This window comes from Nicotiana tabacum, chromosome 1 (genome assembly GCF_000715075.1).
Source record: "Nicotiana tabacum cultivar K326 chromosome 1, ASM71507v2, whole genome shotgun sequence".
Lineage (NCBI taxonomy): Eukaryota > Viridiplantae > Streptophyta > Magnoliopsida > Solanales > Solanaceae > Nicotiana > Nicotiana tabacum.
Genome location: NC_134080.1, coordinates 22,858,591 through 22,873,746, shown reverse-complemented (window position 1 = coordinate 22,873,746; position 15,156 = coordinate 22,858,591). Strand labels below are relative to the sequence as shown.

General features: G+C 43.0%; 1 long non-coding RNA gene across 1 annotated transcript; it reads left to right on the top strand.

Annotated features, from left to right (window-relative positions):
- The first annotated feature begins 13,302 nt into the window (after positions 1–13,302).
- LOC142179595 (uncharacterized) lies at positions 13,303–14,766 on the top strand. Its single transcript, XR_012708145.1, has 2 exons — positions 13,303–13,532; positions 14,424–14,766. It is a non-coding gene; the product is annotated as an uncharacterized LOC142179595 (long non-coding RNA).
- Positions 14,767–15,156: the final 390 nt, after the last annotated feature.

Below are 15,156 nucleotides of genomic sequence, written 5' to 3'. Positions count from 1 at the left end.
AGTTATAAATACAAAAACTCAAAAGATGATTGAAGTGACATTAGAAGCATAACCACAACTCTAGGCTAGACAGAAAATACAACTCCACTACTAGCTCCTTGTGAAAATTCGATCCCGGACCTCTATTCGGATAAAAGCTATTGTGATCCGCTCTTCCTACCATAGAGTAGTGTCGAGTCGGCAGTGATCAACTTTTTGGCGTCGTTGCCGGGGAGTTTACGGTGTTGACTATCTGTTTAGTTAGTTTTGTGTTGTACTTCTCTTTCCTTCTTGTTTACTAATATCATTTGTGTCGATCAATCAGGTACAATGGCTCTTAATGCAAATGACCCTCTTGGCAATGTGATAGCGGGGGAGGAGGTAGAGGATCTAGAACCAGATGAGGTTTTACCTCAACTTTCACGGAGAGGCCGACATGTCAATGTAAATGCAAATGAGAACAACAATATTCCAGACCCTCCTCCGCCACCACCGAGAGTGGCTCCCAGAGTTTTACCAAATCAAGGATACGCCAGCGCTATTGTTCCTCCTCGAATTCGGGTGGAGAACTTTCAAATCACAAATGTTATGTTGACCTTGCTCGCGTAAAGAGGGTATTTCATGGGTGCCTCCGATCAAAATGCCTACAAGCACTTGAAGGGGTTCGTGGATACATGTTGGGGTAGAAAGCAGACCAACGTGTCCGAGGATGCATTGAGGTTGAGGCTTTTCCCGTTCTCTCTTCGGGGTAAAGCATTGGATTGGTTAGAAAGGCTCCCCAATCATTCTATTACAACATGGGATGAATTGGCGGACAAATTTATTTCCAAGTTCTTTTCTCCAAGTCATATGGCAGCTCTTCGGGATGAAATTCTAGCTTTCAAGCAAGAGCCAACGGAACCTTTGGGAAAGATATAGAACAATGGTGAAAGAGTGACCTAATAATGACATGACCGAGGCTATGATTCAACAAACCTTTTATCGGGGCATCAACACCACGAATCAATGCATTGTGAACCAATTGGTTGGAGGGAACTTTATGAAACTTTCTTACCAAGAGGCATGTGATGTACTTGATGAAATGCCCAACACCTCTTCGGCATGGCAAAGCCAAGCAAATGTGCCCCAAGGTGACCCCACGGTCATCCATTTGCACAAGGAATTGCACGATCATGGTCAAGCCATCGCCGAGCTTACAATAACTATGAATCTATTAGCTAAGGCGCAATTGCAACAAGTCCAAAACCTGCGCCAAGTCAATGCAATGGAAGGTGTTTCTATGTTGAAAAGGAGACAAAGAGGACAACAACCTCAAGGTAATTGTGAACAATATGGCAACAACAATGATGGTGGTGGTTATTCAAATGAGTGCTATGATGATCAAAGAGAAGAGGTCCAATATGTCAACAACTACCAAGGGAATAGAGGTAACTCGTCCAACCAACAATGGCGTCCTCAAGGAAATTGGGGCAATCAACAACAAGGAGGAGGCAATTGGAATAACAACAACCAAAACAATAATTCGGATAATCAAAGCAACCAAGGAAATTGGAATGGGAGTAACAATAATTGGGGCAACAACAACAATCAAGGAGGGTAGAACAATAGCGGGAACCAAGGCAACTAGGGGCAAGGCTTTCAAAGGCCCCCCATGTACCAACAACCGAACAATCCACCCCCCTTTCCTTCTCAAGGTTCGAGTTCATCAGGAAGTGATATAGGGAGAATTGAAAGCATGTTCGACCAAATGATGAAAAAGAACCAAGATTTCGAGGCCCAATTAGCTTCACACAACACATCTATCCGGAACTTGGAGGTGCAATTAGGCCAAATCTCTTAGCATTGAATAATCATCCCAAGTGTACGCTACCAAGTGACACGGTGGTGAATCCGAAGGGTGGGAATAATAATCATGTGATGGCGGTTACAATAAGAAGTGGGAGAGGCGGTGATGTGAATGCCTCAATGCAAAAGCAAGTTATGGATGAAGATGTTGAGTTGCGGGATGATGATGTACCTTTGATTGTTGATGATGTGGTTAATCAAAATGCAAACAATGATGTGCGGATTGATATTAATGATGAGGCCGAGGTAGAGACTCAAGATGTCGTGAACCCGTCTAGGGAACACGTGATTGACATGCCCGAGCCGGTTGTACAAAAAGCTAAGGCACCTTTTCCTAGGCCACCTCCACCTTATCCTCAACGGTTAGAAAAGCAAAAGAGTGACAATCAATTCAAAAAATTCATTGACATGATGAAGAGCCTCACAATCAATGTCCCTTTGGTTGAGGCACTAGAGAAAATGTCGGGGTATGCGAAGTTCATGAAAGATTTGGTTACAAAGAAGAGGTCGATGGAGTGTGAAACAATTAAGATGACTCATTAAGTGAGTGCCATAGTGCATTCAATGGCACCCAAGCTTGAGGATCCCGGAGCTTTTACTATCCCTTGTACCATCAGAAGTGCGGATTTTGCAAAGGCCCTTTGTGACTTGGGGGCTAGTATTAATTTGATGTCGTACTCAGTCTTCAAGACTTTGGGAATTGGGCAACCTCGACCTACCTCAATGAGACTTCAAATGGCAGATCGATCGATGAAGCGACCTTTGGGCATAATTGATGATGTTCTTGTCCGTGTTGATAAATTCATATTGACGGCCGACTTTGTCATATTAGATTGTGAGGTGGATTTTGAAGTGCCGATTATTCTTGGAAGACCTTTCCTAGCTACGGGGAAGGCATTAGTTGATGTTGAAGCGGGTGAGTTGACATTCCGAGTGGGAGATGAGAAGGCGGTATTCCATGTTTGCAAATCAATGAGACAACCAAATAGCACGGAGGTGTGTTCTTTTGTGGACATTGTCACAGCCGTGATAGTGGATGACACAAGTTCCATGATCAATGTTGAAGAGCCTCTTGAGGCTGTGGTTCTTAACATGGATGTCAATGATGATGCTAGTAGAGTGGAGTGCATGAATGCATTACATGGTATGGGTTCATATTCTTATGAGCCTAGGAGGCTATCTTTGGATCTTGAAAACTGCAAAACTCCACCAACGAAGCCATCGATTAAGGAGCCACCGGTGTTGGAGTTGAAGCCACTTCCTCCACACCTCAGGTATGAATTCTTGGGTTCAAATTATACTTTACCTGTCATTCTTTCTTCTTGCCTTACTAACATGCAAGTTAAGGCCACCTTGGCAGTTCTTCAAAGGCGAAAGAGGGCAATCGGATGGACTCTAGCTGATATTCGGGGTATAAGCCCTGCCTTTTTCATGCATAAAATCATATTGGAGGAGGATGCGAGGCCTTCACTTGAGCATCAAAGAAGACTAAATGAGGCTATACAAGAAGTAGTAAAGAAAGAGGTTATCAAGTGGCTTGACGCAGGTGTGGTTTATCCTATTTCTGACAGTTCATGGACTTCTCTGGTGCAATGTGTACCAGAAAAAGGTGGAATGACTGTGGTGACCAACGACAACAATGAGCTTATTCCGACTCGGACAGTGAGGGGTTGGAGAGTTTACATGGATTACCGAAAGCTGAACAAGGTGACTAGAAAAGATCATTTCCCATTGCCATTCCTTGACCAAATGCTTGATCGTCTTGCGGGCCGGGCTTTTTATTGTTTTTTGGATGGTTACTCGGGGTACAAGCAAATTCTCATTGCCCCGAAGGACCAAGAGAATATGACTTTCACATATCCTTATAGCACATTCGCTTTCTCCAGAATGTCATTTGGATTATGTAATGCTCCGGCGACCTTCCAATGTTGCATGATGGCTATTTTCACCGACATGGTGGAGGATATCTTAGAGATTTTCATGGATGATTTTAGCGTGGTTGGGGATTCTTTTGAGGAGTGCTTGGTAAACTTGGATAGAGTGTTGGCCCGGTGTGAAGATACCAACCTTGTTCTAAACTGGGAAAAGTGTCATTTTATGGTAGAAGAGGGTATAGTGTTGGGTCACAAGATCTCGAAGCGAGGAATTGAAGTTGATAAGGCCAAGATCGGGGTTATTTCAAGGCTTCCTCCCCCTACTTCTGTCAAAGGAGTGAGGAGTTTTCTTGGGCACGTGGGTTTCTACCGGAGGTTCATCAAAGATTTTTCTAAGGTAGTTAACCCATTGTGTAAATTGCTAGAGAAAGATGCCAAGTTTGTTTTTGATGAGAAATGCATGGAGGCTTTTGAGCTCCTTAAACAAAAGTTGACCACTACCCCCATCATCACCGCACCAAATTGGAGCTTACCATTCGAGCTCATGTGCGACGCGAGTAACGTTGCGTTGGGGGCAGTTTTAGGCCAAAGGATCAACAAGATTATCCATCCGTGTACTACTCAAGCAAGACCATGAATGAGGCTCAAAGGAACTACACAGTCACCGAAAAGGAGTTGTTGGCTATTGTTTTTGCTATGGAAAAGTTCCGTCCTTACCTTATGGGGGCTAAAGTTATTGTGCACACCGACCATGCCGCCCTTAGGTATTTGATGACCAAGAAAGATTCAAAGGCAAGATTGATGAGATGGGTTCTTCTCCTTCAAGAGTTTGATTTAGAAATTGTTGACCGGAAGGGTAGCGAGAATCAAGTGGCGGACCACTTGTCCCGTTTGGAGGAGGAGGGGAGGCTTTGTGACGGCCTTGAGATCAATGATACATTTCCTGATGAGCAACTCCTTGCGGTGCCAATGAGTGGAATATCGTGGTTCGCCGATATTGCAAACTATCTTGTTACCGGACTCATCCCGTGTGAGCTCTCTTCTAACTAAAGGAAGAAGCTCAAACGGGATAGCTTGGATTATTATTGGGACGAGCTCTATTTGTTTAAGATTTGCACCGATGGTGTGATTCGACGATATGTCCCGGAAGAGGAGCAATTGGATATTTTGGAAGCTTTCCATTCCTCACCCTATGGTGGCCATCATGGAGGGGCGAGAACGGCTTCTAAAGTGCTTAGTTGCGGATTTTATTGGCCTACTTTGTTTAAAGATGCCGGTGATGTGGTCAAAAGATGTGATGAATGCCAACGTGCCGGTGGAATTTCAAAAAGGGATGAAATGCCCCTCAATACAATTCTCGAGGTAGACATTTTTTATGTTTGGGGCATCGACTTCATGGGTCCTTTCATGAGATCTTGTGGAAACACTTACATTATGATGGCGGTAGATTATGTCTCCAAGTGGGTTGAAGCCGTGGCTTTGCCTAACAATGAAGCCAGGAGTGTTGTGGCATTTCTTAAAAAGAGTATCTTCACGAGGTTTGGCACTCCCCGTGCTATCATTAGTGACGGGGGATCTCACTTTTGCAACAAAGCTTTTGATTCATTGCTATCCAAATATGGAGTTAATCACAAAGTAACCACCCCCTATCATCCTCAAGCTAGCGGTCAAGTGGAAGTCTCTAACCGAGAAATTAAGAGTATCTTGTCTAAAACTGTAAATGCAAATAGGACCAATTGGTCGAAAAAATTGGATGATGCTCTTTGGGCCTATCGGACAGCTTACAAGAGTCCGATTGGTATGTCCCCATACCGGTTGGTGTTTGGGAAAGCTTGCCATCTTCCGGTGGAAATGGAGCACAAGACTATATGGGCCTTGAGGAAGCTGAACTTAGAATGGGATGTTGCTGCAAATCTGAGGGTTGAACAACTTAATGTGCTCGATGAGTTTAAATTCCATGCATACTCCAGCTCGTCCTTGAATAAGGACAAAATGAAATACCTTCACGACAAATATGCTCGGGGCAAGGAGTTTAAAGTTGGGGATATGGTTCTCTTGTTTAATTCCCGGTTACGTCTGTTTCCGGGTAAGCTCAAGTCAAAGTAGAGTGGGCCATTTGAAGTTGTGTTCGTGACCCCGTTTGGTGCTCTTGATCTTAAAAACAAAAATGGCGAAGTCTTCAGAGTCAATAGTCACCGGATCAAGCATTATCTCGGAAAGTTCGATGGCAGCCATGTAGTGGCGCTTCTTCATCTAAAGTGATGTGGTGGTAACATGCGTCGTGTCGCGACGTTAAATCAGGCACTTCTTGGGAGGCAACCCATGTGTAGCTTAGGATTTTTGAGCTAACTGTTTATGATATGTTGCAGGGATTGTGTTGAAACAGTGCAAAACAAAGTTGGAAAATGGCATAGTCTCTGAAGATTGCCAGCGCGGCCGCGGTGCATTTTGTGTGGTCCGCGCTGGCAAGAATCAAAAGGGGGACTCTCTGAAGTTCTTCATCGCGGCCGCGGTCAAGTTAGTGCGGTCCGCAGTGGACTGACGCGATCGCGGTACATGTCTGTGCGGTCCGCATAGGCTTCATCACGAGGGGTCACACAAATAAACCCAGCGCGGTCCATGGTCACTTTTGTGCGGCCGCGCTGGTAGGTGAGTACGGGTCCTATTGGGGCTCTATAAATAGAGACCAAGGGTCTCATTTTACCCTTTTGCAAATTGGAAACCCAGAACCCTAATTCTACTGTTCATCCCCGTCCAAAACTGAGATTCTTGCTTGTGTGGATATATTGCATTCATTCTTCATAATCCTGGTAACATTTCATGCATTTTTTATTATTACTCTTTTATTTTTATTTTAATTGCTTGCCAGTAGTCTGTAACTTCTTTGCCTTCACAATTGTCTTTGAATTGTTAGTTTAGGGTATCTTCCATGTTAGTTTGAAATAACTAAGGATTGGGTACATGAGTAGGGACAAGTAGGGGTAAAAGGTTGAACGAAAATATAACAAAAGCATGCAATCCCTAGTTTACTCACTAAACCTAACCCAGTGCGACCCGCGGTCGCTTTAGCACGGTCCGCGGTGCCCTAACGCGGTCCGCGTTACGCTTCCACGCAGTCCGCGATGCTTGAATGACTGAGGAACAACTTGTGTCCAGCGCGGCCGCGGTAACGTTTGTGCGGTCCGCGCTGGCCCACCGCGGCCGCGAACCCATTTTGTGCGGACCGCGGTGTGAGATTCAGAGAAGACCCTTCCTGGGGGTTTTATCAGTGCGGCCTGCAGTCGCCTTAGCACGGTCCGCGGTGCCTCCAACATGGTCGCATTCCTAATGGTGCGGTCCGTGGTGCTTGGTTCTGCAGTAGTGTCTGCAACTTTCATTTTGCTTCTGCAATTTTAATTCAGCCGCATGTTTCACTGCCTGTGCTTCAACTAACAATGTTAGATGTGTTTGTTTGCAGACAATGGTAAAACAACGAGGAAGAGGTGCTAAACAACCCGGCCGAGGTGACTCCTCCCGGGGAGGAAAAGGGAAACAAGTTAAACTCACTTCCCGACCTAAACTGAAAACAAGGAAACAAATTGCTATAGACGACCAATCGGGGAGTGAGTACGTACCATCCCAGGACCTCTCTTCTGATTCAGGGCCAGCTACTGCAGTCCCGGCTTTACATACTGCCCAATCCCCACAACGTATACATTCTGAGTTGTCTGATGGCTCAGTAGCAGGCAGTGGTGAATACTCCACCTCCCCCACAGCTTCAGTACCTAGGGAGAGTGCAGAAGGCGGGACTAATAGTGATAATGAGGTACCAAGCAGTGGGGTGCCCCAGGTTGGGGGTGTTGAGAGAACTAGAAAACCTGAAGTTTGGGAAGATCGGTTTGTCATCCAGGTGGCGTTTCACAAATTTAGAGAATGGTGGCCGGCACGGAAGTTGATACTTGAGCGGAGCTTTATTGACAAAGACCTTCTACCCCTAAACCCCAATGTGCATAGACAGTTCCAGGCTCGAGCAGGTTGGGAGTTCTTTAAAGACAATTGTTTGAAGGCAAATGAGCATATGGTCAAGGAGTTTTACAGCAATTTGGCCTATATCATGAAAGGCACTAAAGTGACGAAAGTGAGAAACAAAAATGTGGTTTTCACCGGGAAGGCGTTGAATGAGTATTTGGGGTTCATTGACGAAGATGAGTCCCTGTACAATGAAAAGTTAGCAATGGGCGAGGAGGTTTGTCCATGGTTAGCTTCGTACCTAGCAATCCCGGGTACGGTTCCAGAATGGCTACAAGCAGGGACCAAAATACTTCGGAGAACTTTCAACTTCGAGGCTAGAGGGTGGTTGACCTTTGTATGCAGTCGGCTCGACCCGACCACTCATGATCAAACTATTCCACTTGCCCGGGCGGTTCTTATTGCTTCTATTATGGCAGGTTACCCTATCAATATGGGAAACGTGATGTCCCACACCATTTCTGCAGTAGAGGTTGAGCATGATCGGAACTACCCTTTTTTCCAGCACCCTTACTATGTATTTCTGGGACATGGAGGTGGAGAAGAGACCGTTTGACGTCAAGGTAAAACCTTTGGCTCCATTTTCCTGGTACAGTTTGAAGGGGACAGACAACCCCAAAGACAAAAGTTACAAGCCGCCTTCCTCTACTTCAGCTGGCCAGTCTGAGGAGCCAGTGGCGGTAGTGTCTTCGATTGAGCCCCCCACAGAGCCTTCCACCATGCATACGGTCACCACTGATGATGATTTGCCTCCACGACCCTCCTCCTTTGATGGCCCCAGTACTTCAATTGACATGGGGGTCCCTTCTTCCCGGACTCATCCTTTCACGGCCCATCAGTTGAACCGGACATTAGCCAGTTTGAACAACTGGATGTCAGCTGCGACATCCAAGTTGTCTACATTGTCTGCTACAGTTGAGGCCCATTCAGCACCTTCCACTACTCAGTTTCCTCAGTCCATTAAGGACACACTGCAGAAGCTCTTGGAAAATCAGGAGAAGATTATGAGGACTCAGGACGCCTTGACTATGGCGGTAGATTCATATGGCAAGGCTTTGAGGGAGCTTTCCAAGGAGCACAAGAAGATGAGGAAGTCAAGGGCGTCCAAGGAGTCGGTGAGAGTACTACGGACTGATGTGGATAGGCTATTGGCAGACCAGATGCCTTTAGACTTGTTATTCGGGGATCCAGCCCCAGCAGCAGCACCAGTGCCACGGCCATGGCAGGAGCAGGAGTAGGCACCCAGGCCCCCAAGGAAGAAGAGGAAGCTCCCCAGTTCAGTTGGTGCAGTTATTGCGCTACCAGACCCACAGGAGACCCCCTCCAGTGATGCACCTATTAGTCAGCCGGTTCAGGAGCAGGCCCCAGTCCCAGCAGCTGAGCAGCAGGAGATCGGGAACCAGTCTGAGGTTCCCATACATACAGAGGACTTGGGGACCACTGATGATCCCATACAGATGGACCAGGCCTAGGGAGATCCTATATCCTTTCTGTTGTTTTGATATTTATTTGATAGTTGGCATTGGGACAATGCCAGCTTTTACTCGTGGGCGTGTGCCCTACTTTTTCTGGATGACTGTATATATATAGATTCTTAGTTTATTTTTATTGATTTTGTGTTTTTTTTTACTTTAGGTTGTATATAACATTACATTTCTGTATATATTCATCCCTCATTGTATATTCTACTCCCCTATTGTACATATTCATTCTATTTTCTATTTTTGCTAAATTTTCATTTTTAGCTTTGTAGTTAGGCTCGTAGCCACTTGTTTTGATTTTGACGTTTCCAATAAGCCCTTGGTTTTCTTAATGCCACGGTTCTTTCCAAGGGTGGAGTACAGTGCGAACCGGGTGACTCTTCCCAACGATAGATGGCGTGACAACCTTCTTAAGGGTTTGAGTCCATTTCTTTGATTTTTCTTATGTTTTTGATAAGCGTAGTTAAAGGCACCACAAACAAGGTTTCACTTGGGCCTAACACATTTGCCTTTGATCCTATGGTCAAAGATATAATGTTGTGTTCAGGATGGTGAAAGTCGTGGCTTTGAGACTTTTGTATTGACCAAGCGATCATCGTGTGGTCTTTTTTAACCATTGTGTGTTTAAATCATAACTAAGGTCGTTTTGGGCCCTCGACTCGATGTCTTTAGCAAATCCTTAGCGTGTGTGGTGAGGAATTGAAATTTGAGTCCAAGTCCCGAGCTAATGGTCTAGAACTTGCCCTGAATGTCTGTTGATGCGAAATCCTAGGTGAAATTTGACTTGAGAAATGATTATAGGCTCTCCATGATCCAAATGCTAAGTTGAACAATTTCATAGCCTTCCAATGAAATAATCCCTAGTTAACCCTTTTGAGCCTTAAACCTGTTTCTTTCAAGAACCAATGCTACAAGCCTATACCCATTCTAAACGATTACCCTCTCTTGGTACCCAAATCTTCCCTTGAGTAATGGCAAAAATCTAAGTTTGGGGGGAGAGAAAAGAAAGGAAGCAAAGCAGTAAGGTACAAAAGAAAGAAAAGAAGGCAATGAAAAAGCAAGAAAAGAAAAGGTACAAAAAGAAAGTCCCATGTGAACAAGAAAAAAAAGGGATTCAAGGAAAACAAAAGTGAAAAAAAAAGATGTGCGGAGAAAGTAGAAAAAGGAGAAATGTTTTGAATTGTATAAGAAAGAGTGACAATGTGTCTCTCTAACCCCTTGTGAAGAAGTGAAATCCTCAAAAAGAGCCAAGAAAGTTTTGCCGAAATGAATCAAAAGAAGTGCTTAAGGGAAGATTGAACCCACGTGAATAAAAATATGTCCTACCCTTGCCTAAAAGCCTTCAAAATGACTCCACAAAAGCCCTATTTTATCTCAAGTTGAAGGGAGCTTACATTAGTGGATACTACATAAGGGGCAAGCATATGTTACTTAGAGCCGGACTTGTGACCTTCCTTTTTGAGAGAGATGAGTGAAATTTTATTTGTTTCGATTTGTGTGTCAATATTTAAAAGGTGAGGTTCGCTTAGGGAGAGTTGAGGATGTGAGAGTTTGGGTTCCACAATGACCAAAGTAAGTGAGAAAAGCTCTTTGATGAAATATATCAACTCTTGATGCTCTTGTGTCGCACTTGTTCCATAGTTTTCAAAGTTTTAAATGTGTTAATGATGCATTCGTATTGAGGGCAATTGTTAGTCCCAATTGATGCTTGTTGAGGTTATTTTAGGATAGCTGGAATCACTGGGATGTTCCTTTAAGGGGTGGGTCTTATTTTGTTTGCTTGAGGACAAGCAAAGGTTTATGTTTGGGGGAGTTGATAAGTTAGGATTTTAAAGTGTTTATGTCCCTACTTGCCTATGCTTTGAGTATAAATTGATACAAAAACAGTCCCAAAATGCTCACAAGTTGTGCTTGATTGCAGGGTTGATTAACAAAGTGACGAGATGTCAAAAATCGGCTCAAAAAGGAGTAAAATCTGCTCAAGTATCAAAGATCAAGAGAAGTGAAGAAAAGGGGGCCTAGTGCGGACAGCGTAACAATGACCGCGGCCGCACTAGGAGGTTCAGAGACTGGACATTTTCGAGCCTAAGGTCACGCGGCCGCGGTAGGATTCACGTGGACCATGGAGAAGCTTCGCGGCCGCACTCCTTCTCTGTGCGGTCCGTGCTCATAGGGTTCAGCAAATGGGCATTTGTCCTCATGCGGTCCGCGGTCACGTATGCGCAGACCGCACCAGTTGCCTTTGCGGACGCGGTACACTCCCACGCGGTCCGCATCCCCCAGTTCAAGTCATCAAATAACTGAAACCCAAGAGCCAGTGCGGCCGCGGTCCGTTTTGTGCGGCCGCGGTCCATTTTGTGCGGCCCGCACTGACCCCACAGGGGTATTTTTGTCCAGTTTTTCCAGCCTAGTATAAATAGAACATTTTACTATTTTTTAGAGAGGAGGTCAGATCTGAGAATAGGAGAATAGCTACGCTTGGTGTTGTAGCCATTTTTGGCATATTTGCTTCCCATTAACAATAGATTATTGTAGTTTCTTCTTAATAATTAATTAATATGTGTAGTTCTTCATCTATTTCTTTAGTTTCTTCTTTAATTATGTGTAGCTAAACCCATTAGCTAGGGTTGAGGCTCAACCCTAGTGTGGATAATTGATGGGTGTTGCCATCTAGGGTTAGATTGATTATGGGTGTTTGTTTTTTGGGTTGATTTTATGATTTAATTTAGAATTTGTGGTTGCAAATACTGATTCAAGCTTTGTGGGTTTAACTCTTCTTGAGAAAGAGAGTTTATGACCTCAAAATTGACCCAACAAGGAACTGGGATGGACTCATGGGAAATGATAGTCCCAATTAACGGGTTAAATCTCGAGAGAGTAATCACCCTACTTGAACCCTAGTTGCTTGGTCTAATTTGCAAACCCAATTGGTCTCGAGAGAGTCAATTGGGTAAAATCATTCTCTATACCGAGAGGTGTGACAGTGGGTAAAAAATTGTGCAACAATTATAGCATAACCCCCAAACAAGTCAATCGAACCTAAGTAACATCTACCCGTCAATTAGCCACCAAGGTAATGCCACAACCCTAGTGCTCTTCCTTCATTAATTACAACTTAGTGATATTCTCCTAGCATAATCTAGCTTTAATCCGTAGTTTTATAATAGTAGTTATAAATACAAAAACTCAAAAGATGATTGAATTGACATTAGAAGCACAACCACAACTCTATGCTAGACAGAAAATACAACTCCACTACTAGCTCCTTGTGGAAATTCGATCCCGGACCTCTATTCGGGTAAAAGATATTGTGATCCGCTCTTCCTACCATAGAGTAGTGTCGAGTCGGCAGTGATCATTGGCCAAGTAGCTTATGAGTTAGAATTGCCCTCGGAATTGGAGTCTGTCCATCCGGTTTTTCACGTATCTATGTTACGAAAGTGCATTGGCGATCCTACCTAAGTGGTGCCCACGGATGATGTACAGATTACAAAGGACTTGTCATATGAGAAAATTCCGGTTGTCATCCTAGACCGACGAATCCGCAAGCTACGGAATAAGGAGGTAGCCTCCGTGAAAGTATTTTGGAGAAACAACAAAGTAGAAGAAATGACTTGGGAGACCGAGGAAGACATAAAGTCTAGATATCTGTACTTATTTCCTCTTCTAGAAAAAGGTCCGACTAAGACGTCATAACCTTAAAGTACGTGTACGGATTCTTGTGTTAGTTATTGTCATTGGTCGTGTGAGGCCATTGTCGTTATTATGGACTAGTACCATGCACGGTATCATATGACAACTAGTACCATGCAAGGTACCGTATAATCATGGAAGTATAATGTATAAAGTATATTAAAAATAAGTAGAATTTTAAGTAATTTATGGTAATTTTTAAATTATGCAGGTAATTGATTAATAACCGTATAACGGAACATTAACCAGTTAACTAATAAGTGGATAAAAATTTATAAATTACACCTCCTCAAAAAACGTGGCAGTAGGCCACAAAGTGAAGGTATGACTCTTGCTAAATCCATGACTAGGTGGTAATTGGTGGCTAAAAAAGGGATACATTATTATGATTAATATAACATCTTACCATTAGAACTTAAGAAACTTTACAAAGACAAAAGATGTTGTCATATTGGAATCAACAGAAACGTTAGTCTCCATGGAAACAGTAACCATCTTCAAGCTTTCAACAAAAGCTCCATTTCTTAGCTTCATTTCGTTCAATACTTCAAAAAAAAGAAGCATAAGCTTAATTCCATCCGAATTTTGTGGTTCTAAAAGAGTACGGTGCAATCTTCGTCAAGAATATTATACGGAGTTTTCCCTACTCTAGGTATGTTAAGGCTATCCCTTCTTTCTTTTTGGCATGATCCAAATTATACAGAACGAACGAGCAAACACACGGTTTCCATAAATTACTCTATTCATAGAAATACTAGGGATGTCTATATTCTTGATTTCCCCATGTGAACTATTATTATCTTCTGTTCATGAGTCCTGGAACAATATGTATTTGATAATGTTTGTCCGAAAGGCGTATTGATGTTTATAGCTTACTAGAGGATTTACGATCCAGCAGAATTGCGGTTATAAATTTAATGCTAGATGTCTTGTTTATAATAACCTGTAGCATGAGAATATTAGGCCTATTACTAGCAATATAATGTACTCTTTTCATATTATGTCTATAACAATGTATTACTGCAAAAATTGAAGTTTCATTTCATATAACTATTCTATGTTGAAGTTCAATTAAACTTCATTTAAGGATGACACTCCGAAAAAATTTTATTGACGTACTTTTCATGCATTGCATTCATTTACATTAACCCATGACCAGATGACATAATATATGCGTATATATGTATATTATATGTATGTGGGATATGTGAAAAAGGTTACGGCATTATATATGCACCACCACCTTTATCAGTTGGTATATGTTGATGATATTGCCCACAGTGGCCGAGACGATATGGTGGGATGCCCTCAGTGGCGTGATGATGTTATGTACACCTATACCCATGTATGACACGACATTTATATACACGTGCATAACACTATAAATGTTTCAGTATTTACAAAGTTATTCACATTTACAGATGGATTTCTTTATTCCATGTTTCATCTATGCCTTTTATGTACAGATTTTTATGCCTTACAAACTCAGTACATTTTTCATACTGACGCCCTATTTCACGGGGCATGTGTTTCATGCCCGCAGGTGCAGGTAGGTGGTTGACGGTCCCCCTTCTTAGGATCCCTGATCAGCGAGAGTTGGCGTGCTCCACTTGATCTGGAGCTGCTTTTGATTTTGGTACGATATGTTTGTATATATATAGAGATATGACGTGGCTCAGTCCCGTCTTTGTATAGTTATATTTCTATTAGAGGTCTGTAGACGGTATGCCTAGTTGGATAGTATGTGGCCTTGCCGGCTTCCGGTTTTGAGGTATATAGTTGTCTATAGTAGCCTTGTCGGCTCGCCCTACGTATGTTGCACGTATATGTATGTATGCCTTTTGGGCAGGTTTCCTTCATGTATATTATTCTCGTAATTCAGCAGATGTTATTCAGGTTTATATCTTAGACACATGCTTAGGGGTGTTTAACATGTAGGACTCGAGCACCCGTCACGTCCCATCGGTCTGGGTCGTGACAACATTAAGTTGGTAGAATAAAAATTGAAGTTATAACACATATCTAATTAACTAGAATCGAACATCTGTATATCCAAAAGCATAGCCTACACGAAAGGGAAGCAATCCTAGCACATTTCTCTTATTTGTTACAACTATATCTTATTTGCACTCTACGTGTTTGACAGAATTCCTTAGTTAAATTTTAGAAGTAACTTTAGAATTAATTGAACCACTTTTTGTTTGAAGATTACATTAAGAATCATCGAGTTTGCACGCATTTGGACAATCTAACACACACCTACTCTTGGTGGAATT